This window comes from Hemiscyllium ocellatum, chromosome 12, assembly GCF_020745735.1.
Source record: "Hemiscyllium ocellatum isolate sHemOce1 chromosome 12, sHemOce1.pat.X.cur, whole genome shotgun sequence".
Classification (NCBI taxonomy): Eukaryota; Metazoa; Chordata; class Chondrichthyes; order Orectolobiformes; family Hemiscylliidae; genus Hemiscyllium; species Hemiscyllium ocellatum.
The window spans coordinates 51,515,898-51,531,124 of NC_083412.1; the positions used below are offsets into that span (position 1 = coordinate 51,515,898).

Genomic DNA, 15,227 nt, shown 5'->3' on the forward strand with positions numbered 1-15,227 from the left:
GTGCAGATACATTCACACCAATTGGTCCTCATACACAGTTAGAAAGGATGGCAGTGGGTGAAAGAGGGATTTTATCCTGTACTCCCTCTTTAGAACAGACTCGACTCCAGTTTCTTGGTTTAAATGTTTATTCATGCATGCATGGGAGATGTATATATCAAAAAATGGTGTACAGCTCACAATTACAAACTTTCAATCAACTATTTCCACAGATAATAATTGCTAATCAAAAGGTTACACATTCACTCATACATGTCTTTATGGAACTAAGTTCACATTGTCTACATTCCAGGTTAGTACACATGGCTGTATTATCCAACCATATTTAATTGCATACATGTGACTATACTACCCCATTGTATCATAACATGTTCACATCTTCTTGCTTTAAGTACATCTTTAATTGTAATTTGAGATCAGAAAGCCCATACTGTCTAATTTTCGCCATTCACTTCATGACAGAATGGCACTAGTTACCAGGAAGAGATGAAAGAAGCAGAGGTAGCTATGGGGAGAGCAAACCTGACTGTCCAGCTGACTGACAGCTTTGGGAGTCACAGGAAGTTGGCTGTACTATGGTACCAGTATGCCTATATGCGGAAGTTACCAGCAATGTACATCCTCACTCCCTGCAAGAACCCATCCCATGCTCCCAAGTTCACTGTCACAGGCCTGCTGCAATGTTCCAATGAGTCTCAGCACAAACCCAACATACAACATCTCACTTTCCACTCAGGGACTATACAGCCTCTTACACACATTGGGTTCAAGAACTTCAGAACTTGATTCCATCCTTCCATGTTTCTTTATCCACCCCACACCCTGTTATGACATGGGTTGCCTTTATAACAGTCACCCATTCTCACATACTCCTACGTTCATTACCATATTATGTGGGTTACATTCAGCACAGCTAACCCATTTTCTTCTGCTGTTAGCTCTTCATTATCACTTATTCAGCTTTTGTTTTGCCTTGACCTGCTAATCCATAATCTCCTTGTTTACCTATCGTTTTCAATTCTCTATAGGCTCCATCTCCACCCAATCTCTCAGTTTTCCCTTTACCTCCTACCCCCAGTCTTTGGATTCGGCAGAAATTTTTTTTATTTCAAAAATATACTTTATTCATAAATACTTTGATGATCTATACAACTGGACGTGCCATACATATGTAAACATTCCATTTGTTTGCATACCGAAACAGAGTAATCATTCCTATTTACAGGTCTGTATGATTACATTTTTAGCTGAGGTGTCAGCAGAGCCCAAATGACTGCGTGGGCCCCTTGTTCTTCTTTAGGCAGGCAGATGTTACATGGTGGTCTTTCCCCACCGCGCCTTGGCGGCAGTTGCCCCAAGCTCCAGTGCGTCCCTCAACACGTAGTCCTGGACCTTGGAATATGCCAGTCTGCAACACTCAGTCGGGGTCAACTCATTCAGCTGGAAGATCAACAGGTTTCGCCCAGAGAGCGTCCTTCACCGAGTTGATGATCCTCCAGGCGCAGTTGATGTTCGTCTCGGTGTGCGTCCCAGGGAACAGGCCCTAGAGCACTGAGTCCCGTGTCACAGCGCTGCTCGGGACGAACCTCGACAAATACCACTGCATTCCTCTCCAGACTTCTTCTGCATAGGCACACTCCAGAAGGAGTTGTGTGACAGTCTCGTTCCCCTCCCCCACCCCCCACCCCCGCAGCCGCTTCGAGGGCAGCATGCGATTCAGCATAAATACTGTATCTTTTCCCAGCTTGCAATCTGTTCTTGCTATCAAAGACCGCAGAGTGAATGTCTTTAGAGAGGGTAAAGAGGACATTTCAGATAATGTTGCCAGGACTAGGAAACTACAGCTATGAGGAAAGATTTGATACACTGGAATTGTTTTCCTTGGGTCAGAGGGGGATGAAGAGATATTTAATTGTATACAAAGTTGTAAGGGGTCTGGATAGAGCAGATGGGAAGGACCTATTTACCTTAACAGAGAAATCAATGACTCAGGGGCACAGGTGTACAGTGATTGGTGGAGGGATTAAAGAGGAACTGGGGAACATGTTTGTCATTAAAAGGTTGGTTGTGGTCTGAAACTCATTACCTGAAATGAAGTAGTGGGAGGAACCCTAAATTCACTTAAAAGATGACTGGAAATGCATCTCAAGTGCTGTAACCTGTAGGAATATGGATCAAATGGTGGAAAGTTGGATTAAGCTGGATGTTTCATATTTCAACTAGCAGTCACAACTGATCAAGGGGCTTCTTTCTGTGTCATGGACTTTCAATGATTCCATGATGTTCTGTTTGAGTTCTACCAGGTCACTTGAACCAAAACTGCGTTAGAGCCTTGGCCCAAAAATAGGCAAAGGAACTGAATAGAAGAGGGGAAGAATGAGTCACTGCTTATGTTCATTGCAATGAGCTCCTTAGTCTTTCTCTCTGCAATATGAGTAGAATGATCATTTTTCATTTAGGCTTCCCTTGTAATTTGCTAATTATGTTAAGTTAAGGTGATGGAAGTAATTCTGACATTGTGCAAAATACAAAATGAGGAATAGCAAATTATTTTGAAATGTGAAATACCCAGTACTTTTTACAATGGCATAATGTCATAGTTTTTCACTCAACTGTGTGCTAACCATTTGATGGTTGTTTAATTAACCTGGGTGAAACAAAATTACATCAATACGCAGAAGTTAGTTAATCTCAGTAAAATATAAATTGAATTTCCTGTATATTAAATTGGTCATGTTAATCTCATTTACTGTGATTGGCACTGCAGTGTATTGATACAGATACTGCAGTGACACCAGGCTCTGTAACTACACCAATACACCAAAAGGGAAACTTGTCTTCAGATAAACTCTTCAACTTTTAGTCTTTTACTCCAGTTCTGTAATTTCTGCACACAAGTTTAATGATGAGAGTGGATCAAGTTGCCCACTACATTATAATATCAAACTAATATTTACCTTACTGTGCTGACATGGGAAATTATAGTTCACACATACAACGAATACAAATCTGGAGGACAAAACGATTCCCTTTTTATTGGTACTATAATTTACAGACTGTTCTGAAGAATCTGAAATAAACATATAGTCTTTAAATATCACTGTACAGCAGTTTATTTTTAGTTTAAAAATTACTGAGTATGAATAACTTCCTCATTCTATGATCTACCTATTTCTCTAATACTCATAACAACAATAGTAATGAGTATTAATGTAGCACTTTTAATGCAATAAAATGTCTCAAAGTAATTCAAAAGAACTTTTGAAAGCAATATTTGACAACAAGCCATGTAACGAGATATTACAGCAGGAGGAATTCCTGACTGTTGGATCGAGGCAAATGAAAGTAAAACCAACAGTTGTGGAGCCATTTTAAACAAGGATGCACCAGAGACCAGAATTAAATGAACATTAGATGCAGATGTGGAATGGAGGAGATTTCAGAGATAGGGAGGGGCCTATAGGGATATTAGCAATGAGTGTTCTTGGGGCCATTCACACAAGTGAAAATTACTGTACCCCAGGAATGGTTATACAAGTGACAAGATTTTAGTTTATGAATGTAACTCTATGCATGGTCTAGAGTTGTTGACTCAAATCAGTGACTTGGACTTGAGAAATGGCTGGAGTTACTTTTTTTTGACTTGTGAATTGACTTAGACAAAACTAGCTTGGTGACAATCCTTGATTTAAAAGCAAAAAGTAATATTTAACTTCCCGCATGTCGTACAAAGTTTGGTGAGAACCACCGTACCTGGGACCAGGACAACCTTTGTGAGGGGCGAGGATAAGGACAAGGTGGGTCTCAGAGGGTGCCTGGTGAATGAGGGGGTAGAGAACCACAACATATGAAGTCCAGCACAACTCTATCTCCTCTTTCTGCCTGACCACAACTATTGCTCCTGCTCACTGGCTGTTTTGTAAATTGGACTGCCAGACCAACAGCACTGATTGATCAAGCAGGTAATTAACTAGGAATAGCCTAGGCACCAGATTTACCATTCCCTTCTTTCCCTCTAACCTTGTACAAGGAGAGGTCTATTGTTCTCAGTGGAAACAACCAAGGAGAAGGATGCAATTGCAATTCATGGGTTTTTGACCACTTCCTGATGGTATCTGCTGTCCTTTCTGAAGGACAAACACAAAAAGGTTTACATGGCCACCCCAGACCAAATTCTTACACTGTCGTACCTGTTCTAACTATTAGATGATTGCCCCTACCCACTGCAACCTTTTCATGGCTCTGTGCCTGAACCGTAAGAGTTAGAAAAGGAATGGGGAAAGAGAGGAGAGAGGGAGAAGGGAGAGGAGAGAGGGAGAAGGGAAAAAAAATTAGGGGTGTCATCCAGGAGAAAAAATGCAGGGAGAAAAAATGGACAGAAGACGCAGGAGAAAGATAGTAAATGGGCAAGAGAGAGGCAAGGTGGAATATGGGAGACTGTTAATGGAGAGGGACAGCAGAGAGGGATAGGAGAGAAACGGACATTGGATTGGGGGTGATTATGAAATGCTGGAGGGGATCAAGCCACACAAGATCCTCACCTCAGAATTATTTCACTATCCTCATTGTCGCTAGGTCAAAATTCAGAAACTCACTTCTTAAGAGCATGGTGTGTAACCCTCCAATGTTATTTAGAAATATACTCTTCCACTTTGTGAGTAGCTTTCTTGAAACTGAAAGCACATTGTACCATTGTTTTTCAGTTCAAAGTGTCAAATCTTCACAATCTGTATTCACTGCAGTGAGTTGCAGCCTCTCCTATGATCTACAATAAACCCCCCTTTTGCATTTCCCCTACTGTCTCGCAATCCCTATTTCCCCAATGACCTTTCATCATCCCCCATTTCATTTGAGCCCTTTGTTACTACTCTTCACAACCTCTCATAATCATGATCCTAATGCCCATGATCCCCTTCCCAAATGCAGGTCATAGTCATTGCGTTTCCTTGATGATCCCTGTATGCTAGACTACCATATCTCACCCCATTACAGTCAGTTTCTTCCGATTACTATAGCCCTTCCCTCAGCTAGCCAATACAATCAGACAAATCCCAGATTGGAGCTGCCTGCAGCCTTGAGGATGCCATGGACAGATTCTATGGCACTCCCCACCCTCCCAGTTAATCCACCATCTATCTTCCTGATCAACATAGCTCAATCTCCTGCATGGCCTTACATGATGTCCCTGATTAACCATGACTCCCTTCTGCTGTTCACATACCCCATGCTTTTCATCCTCAAGTTGTGCTTGGCACAGGCACATGCAGCACCTCTGAAGGTAACACATCACAATGCCTTTCAACCACAAGTATTCCCTTTTATTTAAACATTAACTATACCCTTTGGCACAAGCTGATGTGCAATCTTCTGCTCTCTCAGCCACAGTTGCTGCCTTGCTTTAGGAGCTAAGCCACCAAATCTGAAATGCAATTGATGTAATTCTTGGGACACAAATGCATACTGTTCAGGTTCTATATATTTGATTGCAGGAAGGTTGACTTGCCTTTTGAGGAGCAACCCTCCGACACAAACATCTTATTTTTGGACACTCACTCAATTATGTTGTCATACCCACCAAATTTTTTGCCTCCACTTGAAGTGGAATATCATGCCCATATTATGGGCAAGATATGTCCTAAAAACAAGAATGAGTGAGTTGAATAGAAAACAAATCTGCTGGATCAAAACTTTGAATTTCCTACTGGTAAAGTAGCCCACACAAACAGTTTACGGATGGAAACAGATTCATGTCAAGTTTAGCCTACATGGGGTCAGAGTCACAATTGACATCCGTAACAGAAATTTGCATTTCCTGTCCTCTGCAAGTCTCCTCTGACAGGACTTTCTACACAAGTGACCTCTGCTACCTAGAAGGACAAAGGCAAAAGATAAATGGGAACCGCACCATCTGCTAGCAAACCTCCAAGGCACACATCATCCTGACTTGGAACTATATTGCTATTCATTCACTGTCAAAATCCAACAACAGCATGGAGATACCTACACCCAAAGGGCTGCAAAAGTTCAAGAACACAGCTCCCCTCAAGGACAATTGGGCATGGGCAATTAATAATGACCTATCCAATAATACCCACATCCTTAAAAAGAAAAAAAGAAAAAAAACGATATTTAATAGTTTTAGCATCCATGGATATTCATGTAATTAATTTTATTCACTTAATTTATTCTACAAGTAGAGAAAGGTTGCACAACTATCAACAAAAATCTCACTTCCTTATTTGTTTGCTTAAATTCACATCTGTGAGCTGGTAAGTTCATAGTTTCTCCAATAATGGGAAACTGGCTGGTGAACGAGGGAGTTTCCATCTTCGTGATTGTAAGTACTCTGAAAGCAAAAGCAATGTGGAAATGTTCTGTGTTTTCTCATTTTACTTGAATCTTCTTGTTATATTAATTGGCTAATTTAAGCCTTCGTAAACAAAATAGTTTGATTAAAATACACATTTAAAACTGAAGACTTTGCAGATTAATTTTTTTGAGGCTATATTTATATCTTGTAATTTTGCGTCTGCTATTTTAGAGATCTGAAATGCTTATGCTTTCAGTTGTATTTCTTTGGGACATAAAACTTTAAAAATTAAAATACAGATCACACAGCGAAATGTATTAAAATTGCTCATAAATTGGAAGTAAAATTTATTTTGATGGTGCTTTAGGCAAATAATGAAGATTAAATGTTTGGGTTAAAGTATGAAAATATGTATATTACACACCTTAGAGGCTTGTGTTATTAACAACAATTTGAACAATTCATTTTAATACACTTCAAATCTATTGATTTCACATGACCATATTTACCAAATAAATTTCTCTACTCTTCAGTCAGATAATAGAAGTGCTTAAAAAGAATTAGTCCAACTTTTTAAAAAGTTAGACTCTCAACTCTTTAAAAAAGATCATTCCAGGAGGTCATTCTTAATGCTACCATATATTTTCCACTCCTAATTGCCCTGAGGGGTTAAATTGGGTTACTTCTTCAACTGTTCCAGCCTGTCTTGTTCCATTTGTTAGTGGTTTTGATACAATTAAATACATTCTCAAAATTACTTCAGAGTTGCTGAGAATCAACTGTAATGGATTGGGACTGGAGTCGCATATAAATGAGACTGTTCCACAGCATTGTTCCTTCTCTTGGATGATATTAAGAGACCAATAGCATTCTTAAAGCAATCCAGTCACTTTCAGGTCATGTTTAAATATTCTATTTCCAAGATTTTAACTGTATCAAAGTTCTGAAATTACGGTACCACGATGAGATTAAACTCTCATTCTATATATTTATTAGCTCAGATTGTTGGATTTCAAGTCCAGTAATATAATGGCAAAAGGCATTAGATATCCAATTTACAATGAATCAGTAATGAAGGTAATGAGGCACATGTTAACAAGAGGACAACTCTGCAGGTGTTGAATTAGTCAGTTCAAAAATTTGTTAATTGGAAGGTAACCCACTCTGACCTGTCAGGACAATTAGAATTGTACAATAAATGACACTCTTAAGGGTGACATCCGCATCCCCAAAATGATTTTTTTTTAAGACTTGAGAGGCTAATATTTTTAAAAGTCAGAATAAGTTTTATAAGCACCTCTAACAAATTGGTGAATATTCTGGAGAAATTTTTATTCAGTTAATATGATGATTGAAGTACATCAAAATTAATTGTATTAATTGTTATTAATAGCACATGCTTGCAAGACACGTATATTTCATTCAGATTGGTGTAAGTTAGGAACTGAAATAGGGAACATTTTAATCTTTTTATTCTGATCAAAAATTCAAAGTGAACCTTTACAAAACAGTTTATGCAGAGTTGTGATTATTGAGCACGTACGTGCTCAATAAAGGGAAATTCAAAACTTGCAAAAGTTAATGCAATACAGAAAGAAAAAAAAGTTTACTAATCTTTGCTCTCAGTCTACTTATGATGACTTGAACATTAATTTTAAACCAAAGAGGAAGTTAGACACCACAAATGCTGGAAATCTGAACTAAAATAGAAAATATTGGAGAAACGTAGCAGACAAACAGAGTTAACATTTCAAGTCCAATGACTCTTCTTTGGCACTGAATTAAAAGAGAAATTTACAGTTCCCTTCTCTTATTCCTGTACTGTCAACCCAATGATTGCATTGTCATTGTTAGTATTCCTCAGGGCAAGACTGTACCAATGAAAAAATCATGACAATGGTTAATTTTATTATTTGCCAATCATCTGATAGCAGTAATATTTACTATTTGTTTGTAGACATTGTCATTTTTGGCTAGCAACCAGGAACACTTGTTACACTGTGTAGTTCACTTCATTTTCTGTCTATATTTCTATCTTATCCTATAGTTACTCTTTATGGTGTAATCTCTATAGTGAGCAATCTGGAGCATGATTTGTTGAAAGGGATAAGTTTATGTATTCCTCTATCATTGGAAGTAGGCCAGGAATGGGCATAGGAGACAAACATTTCTAAGAACAGATGTAATTTTCTAATAACTTTGCACTGGATTCAAGGCCCAGCCCAATGGTACAGGGACTAAGAGAATTTCAAACATGATTTATGACAAGTGCTCTTAACTAGATTCAATCATAAAATCCGTACAGCATTGAAGCAGGCCATTTGCCCCATAGAGTCCACATCAACTCTCTAATGAGCATCCCACCCAGATAGCATTTTCATTTACAAGCTTGGCTTTCAGTTAGGCAAGGAGAATTTTATTGTGTAAGGATATTAGGACCCTGGAACAACCTCGTACTGAGATCTGTACTTCACAGAGTATAAATGGTCAGAGTGGAAGAAATTAGAACACACCAGAATGAAAACATTCAGACTCTGTACCAGAGCAGACTACAACAGGTACATGAACTCACAAAGAAGAGAGAGATTAGTCATTTAATCTGGTTCATTACGACCCGAAAACCTACTGAGGAGCATGGTTAAGACTTCTAACAATGAGTTATCAAGTTTCTGAGCTATTGAATTGATGAAAAAGATAAAAGCAGAAAATAAAGTAATTCTTCAGGTACAGTGAAGGCACCACAGTGAAGTTAGTGATTTTTTTTTATTATTTTGACTGTTTGAATGACAAATTCAAATTTTATTCAACAAATTGGAAGTTTTATTGATATAAATCATTAAACTGAAAAATTGAATTAAACAAATGCACAAATCTGACTACATGCCGCCAAATTCTATGTGAAATAAACCTCAAATGCTGGAAAGATTATCATTAATTGTCAGCTTTAGAAATCCTTCAGCCATTTTGGAAAAGGAATATCTTTATTCATCTCTAAGAAGATGGCACTTTGGAAATGGAAAACCAAATTTTACTTTGAAAACAGCAGTTAGAACAGCAGAAACTTTGACAGCTTTCAGTTTTAGACTTACAACAATGATTCAACAACAGCTTTAATGAACAAAGAATACAAGACAACAAATTAGTGCACTAAAAGATAAAAATTGTAAAAACCATTACGCACATCACAAAGATAATCAACAACTTCAGATGCCTACGAATGATCAAACAAGGTAACAAAATATGTCCACATAGATCTTTCCAACCGAAAAATTCAAACTATTGAATCCATTTGACAGATTAGCAAATTGGCAAATGTGGAAAACACAATTCCTAAATATTAAATAGCTTCAGATTTGGGCACCAAATAAATAAAGAACAGGTTAGTCAGTTCTCGAAAAACATCACATCATGTGTTATATAGACAACAGAACAAACATGAGTGAAATTATGCTTCAATGGCAGGTATCAACTTCCAGAAAAGTCTGCAAATGGTATATATAAATGAAGCAATCAGACCATGCAGCTTAGGAAACTTACAAGAGTGGCCTCTCAGTCACTGAACCTCTGGTGAAAGTAGATCTAATTCTAGAAGACCGGTCCAAATAGAGGTGGAATCAGGGTCTAGAAAAGAAACATGACACAGCAAAAGTTTAATTTAATTTAGAACATTCTACATGTCAAATTAAAGCACAAGACACAATCTGACAAGAGAAGGCAGACCTCTCATTTGACCAACAAACTGAGTACAACAACATCAACTCAAAATACTAAGCAATCAATTGTCACAGATGTGGTTCCACAATACTACATCAATGAAGACATTTGCCAACAATGCAGTCATTGTAGCAAAACAAGTCACTTATTGAAAAGTTGCTAGTGAGAATACACCAAGCAAAGATCAAATAATGCCCAACCCATCATATACATTTATGCCTTGGAACAGAACTGTTAACAAAGTTTCAGTAGAGTCAGAGATGTACAGCATGGAAACAGACTCTTCTGTCCAACTTGTCCATGCCAAGCAGATATCCCAACCCAATCTAGTCCTACTTGCCAGCACCAGCTCATATCCCTCCAAACCCTTCCTATTCATATACCCATCTAAATGTTTTTTAAGTGTTGCCATTGTACCAGCCTCCACCACTTCCTCTGGCAGCTCATTCCACACATGTACCACCCTCTGAAAAAGTTGTCCAGTAGCTCTCTTTTATATCTTTCCCCTCACACCCTAAACCTATGCCCTCTAGTTCTGGACTCCCCGACCCCAGGGAAAAGACTTTGCCTATTTATCCTATCCATGCCCCACAATTTTAAACCACTATAAGGTCACCCCTCAGCCTCCGATGCTCCAGGGAAAACAGCCCGAGCCTGTTCAGCCTGTCCCTTTAGCTCAAATCCTCCAACCCTGGCAACATCCTTGTAAATCTTTCGGACCCCTTTCAAGTTTCACAACATCCTTCTGATAGGAAGGAGACCAGAATTGCATGCAATATTCCAACAGTGGCCTAACCAATGTCCTGTACAGCCGTAACATAATCTCCCAACTCCTGTACTCCATACTCTGACCAACAAAAGAAAGCATACCAAACGCCTTCTTCACTATCCTATCTACCTGCGACTCCACTTTCAAGGAGCTATGAACCTGCACCCCAAGGTCTCTTTGTTCAGCAACACTCCCTAGGACCTTACCATTAAGTGTATAAGTCCTGCTAAGATTTGCTTTCCCAAAATGCAGCACCTCGCCTTTATCTGAATTAAATTCCATCTGCCACTTCTCAGCCCATTGGCCCATTTGGTCAAGATCCTGTTGTAATCTGAGGTAACCTTTGTCGCTGTCCACTACACCTCCAATTTTGGTGTCATCTGCAAACTTACTAACAGTACCTCTTTTGCTCGCATCCAAATCATTTATGTAAATGACAAAAAGTAGAAGACCCAGCACCGATCCTTGTGGCACTCCACTGGTCACAGGCCCCCAGTCTGAAAAACAACCCTCCACCACCACCCTTTGTCTTGTAACTCACATTAAGAGAAAAAATGCAACAATTCCTTCCGAGCGTAACTTAGAATGATATCCAACATTACTTATGGAGTCACTTCACCTGATCCAAACACTATTTCTAGTGCTAAGAATATTGATATTACCATCAATTCTTTGACTATTCCTCCTACATCCTTCTTGACCCTTCCTCCAACAGGAACCATTTTCTTTAGCTTATCCTAGTTCGAGTCTTTGTGATTTTGAGCAACTATCAAATCTCCTCTCATTTTTCTATTCTCTAAAAATAACATTTCCAAGCTATCCACATAACTGAAGTCCCACAGCCATGGAATAATTCAAGTAAATCTTTTTCTGCACCCTTGCTGAAGCATTTATATCATTCCCAAAATATATTAACTAGAATTTTATAAAATACTCAGATAAATCCAGTCTTAAGGCTCATCATAACTGCCTTGATTTTGTATGCTGTGCCTCTATTTATAAGTCTTTGGATTCTTTATGACTTTTTAAAATCACTATTACTTTCAATAGCACTAATTTTCCCTTTCCCATCACCAACCCCCAGAACTTTCTATGAGGCCACGGACCTCGGCAAGTCCACTATTCTCCTCCATGCAGTTATTTAAAAGTTTTGTATCATCTACAAATTTTGAAATTCTGCTTTGTGTACCTAATTTCTAGTCATTATATCAAGGAAAATGGCAGTTCTAATATCAATTCCTGGGGAATCCCACTTCCTTTCTCTGGTTTGAATACTAACCATTCACAACTACTTGATTTCTTTTCAGTCAACGAACACTGGATCCATGTTTCCACTTTCCCTTTTAATTTCAAAAATTCAACTTACTGTCAAGCTTTTTATGTAGCACTTTATCAAATGTTATTCACACTTGATTTTGTGCAACATTCTCTTTGATACAATTCAAAGCAAAATACTACTGTTACTGGAAATCTAAAAAACACTCAGCATTACTGGCTGCATCTGAGTTTAAACTGAGGTTTAAATGAGGACTGAAGAATTTGAAACATTAACTGTTGTTTCTATATAGATGTTACCAGATCTTCTGAGTGTCTCCAGGGCTTTGTTTTTATTTCTCATCTATGCAAATTTCTCCACCAACTGATATCTTGTTGATTGATTTATCTTCCCATGACTTTTTAAGCAAAGATGGAATATTTGTGATTCTCCAGTTCTCCGGCACTACCAAGAAGGATTGGAAGGTTGTTGCCAGGGCATCTGCAATTTCTTCCTTTACTTTCATTCGTATCCCTGAGTACTTCCCATTTGGTCCTGGTAGGCACAGTCAATATTTAGAATCCCTCCTCTTTATCCATTTTTTTATCCATCCAGAGCCTTAATGGACACCTTTTTCACCAGACATCGGGCTTGGTGACGATTGATACAAAGTACTCATTTAACTATCTCAACCATGTCATTTTCCTCCCTGTGTAAATCCTCCTTGGATCTCTAATGAGCATCACGCCTCTTCTTACTAATCTTTTGACTCAGTCAGACTTCTAGATTAGTTAACAGTTTCTTCTCATTCTCAAACTTTGCCTCTTATTTTCTTCACTTGACCTCTTCCTTTCTAAGAGAGGTTGGTTCATAATTATATTATCAATCTGACATATGCACTCTTTTCCTGCTTCATCTTATCTTTGATGAAAGACATCTGGTTTTGCTGATATTACCTTTCCCCATTTTGTAAATGAACTTCAACTGTACCCAAGACATCTCTTCTTTAAATGTAGCCTATTATTCCATTGCAGTTTAATCTGTGTGAGATATTAACTGTGTTTAACTAAATTTATGAGTTTTCTTAGTGAGGGCAAACAGAATGAAGTAGAGTTTATGGATTTCCAAAGGGCAATTGATAAACTGCCACAAAATTAGTACAAGTACAAGCTTTGATTGTAACTTATCTGGTCCAGGTATTACTAACGGTCCTAAGTTCAAATCCCAGACAACTGTTACGACACCTTCCCCCCACCCCACACTTAATTTAAACTAGCAACACAGAAAAGATTTATCTCGTGCAGTCATCTGAAAATTCAAAAGGCCAAGACCTATTTAAAGTAAAAATTAACCACTATTTCTTAAAGCATGAGAGAATAATTAACTAGTTACAACTCCTTTCTCTAACCTATCTTTTACTTTCCCTTCTGTAGTAATAGTCCGATAAAACCCCCGTGTAAGATTTACCAAAAATTCAAATTTCAAAACCAGGCAGCTGTCGAATCTTCTCTTTGTATCTTCCTCTAGATTTTCTTCTTAGGGACTTCTGTTTCACGGGTCATTGATAGATAATGGTACCTTGTAGAGAGCTGTGTTTCGGGCAGTCTGTATATGCTGGTGGCTTGGCAGTTCTCCCCTCAATTGTTTAATTTTTCAATTGACCCCCAAAGCATTGGATTGTTTCATCGGATTAGTTTTTGATATAGTCAAGATACTAAATTCAAACTTGATTGGAAGTTGGTATTTTGGGGTATAATTTAAACTAATTGGCTGAATTTGAATCTGTTTACTTGTCTCATAGCAACTCAGCCAATGCTAGCTGTTGGACCAAATGTTACATTGTAAATTCTCCAGCACTATGTGCTTGCTAAGTCCTTCGCTCTCTTAAAGATACAGTAAATTTCTACACCTTCATAAGAGGCCTCACCACAGAAATTGACTCACCTCCAATTATGCATTTTAACTCCAACTGCTATTCTTCCTTGTCTATAGCTAACCAAAACCCTGGGATTGAACGAATGAAAATATGTTACCAATCTACATGCTTACTTGAAGTAAAATTAAGTCGAGCCTTGTTATATTCCAGCTTAGCATTCCAGATTCATCACTGTCTTTTCCTGCCTTGCTGTCTGTTATATGTCTGAATAGCGAACACCAATCAAAATTGACATTATGCAATGTACAAAGAAATTATAGTAATTTAATTGAACTTCTTGTATCTGTTCTTGCTTAGATTAATCTTACTTCAAAGTAATTTCCTTCATAGTTTTCAGCCTGAATTATATGACTTATCAGCATGGGTTCTCTTTGGATACATCAGGAAATGTTAGTGCTATCCATTCTACTTCCAGTGAATAGCACAGCTCTGAAAGCAAATTCTCTTCATCCATAGACTTGCTCTCCTTGTTACTTTGTGCATATGGTCAAGTTTTGGTTCAAAGGAAATATCTATTTGTATATGAAAGCTGATAAGATTACAGAATGTGTTCTGCAAAGGTTAAACCTGAGGTCAAGTTGCATCGACTAGGCTTATAGTACATTGAGTATAGAAAGTTCATTTGTCTGAGGTGAAGGAAACTATTTCCTCTCTTGACCTAGCTTTAAAATAAGACTGACAGCAAAGATTTTTTCATGGAAAGTCTAGAATTTGGAAATTGATTCACTTTAGGGGGTTGTAGTTTAAATATAAAGAGAATTTTTACAACTGACAATGTTGGTGAGGTTGTACCTAGAGTACTGTGTACAGTTTTGGTCTGTGTAATTAATAAATAATTTACTAGCATTGAAAGCAGCTCAAAATATATATTAGGCTTAATTCTGGGAAGAGGAGGTTGACTTATCACCAACAGCTAAACAGATTAGGCCATTATAAATTAGAGTTTAAAGAATAGGAGATGATCTTATTGAAACATATGAGATTTTGAGACAACTTGACAGGATAATATTGATCAGATGTTTCCACTAGCTGGGAGTCACAAACTAGGGGACATAGTTATATAACTAAGAAACATTCATATGAGATGAAGGAATGTCCTCAGTGGGGAATGAATGCCTGGAAGCCTGTACCCCAGAGTTGTGGAGGCTAGACCACTAAAAATACTTAAAAGAGGAGCTGGATAGGTTTTTGAAATGTCTCAAAGTCAAGAACTGTGAGGAACTGGCATGAAAGAGGAGTTGAG

At 38.1% G+C, this 15,227-nt stretch overlaps 1 protein-coding gene across 1 annotated transcript in view; it reads left to right on the plus strand.

Moving 5' to 3' along the window:
• The first annotated feature begins 6,298 nt into the window (after positions 1-6,298).
• The window catches only part of LOC132820754 (cytochrome b-245 heavy chain-like), a 43,810-nt gene continuing 34,881 nt past the window's right edge, over positions 6,299-15,227 (plus strand). The window contains exon 1 of the mRNA XM_060833040.1: positions 6,299-6,337. The gene's annotated coding sequence lies outside the window, so the exon portion shown is untranslated. The remainder of the gene's footprint in view (positions 6,338-15,227) is intronic.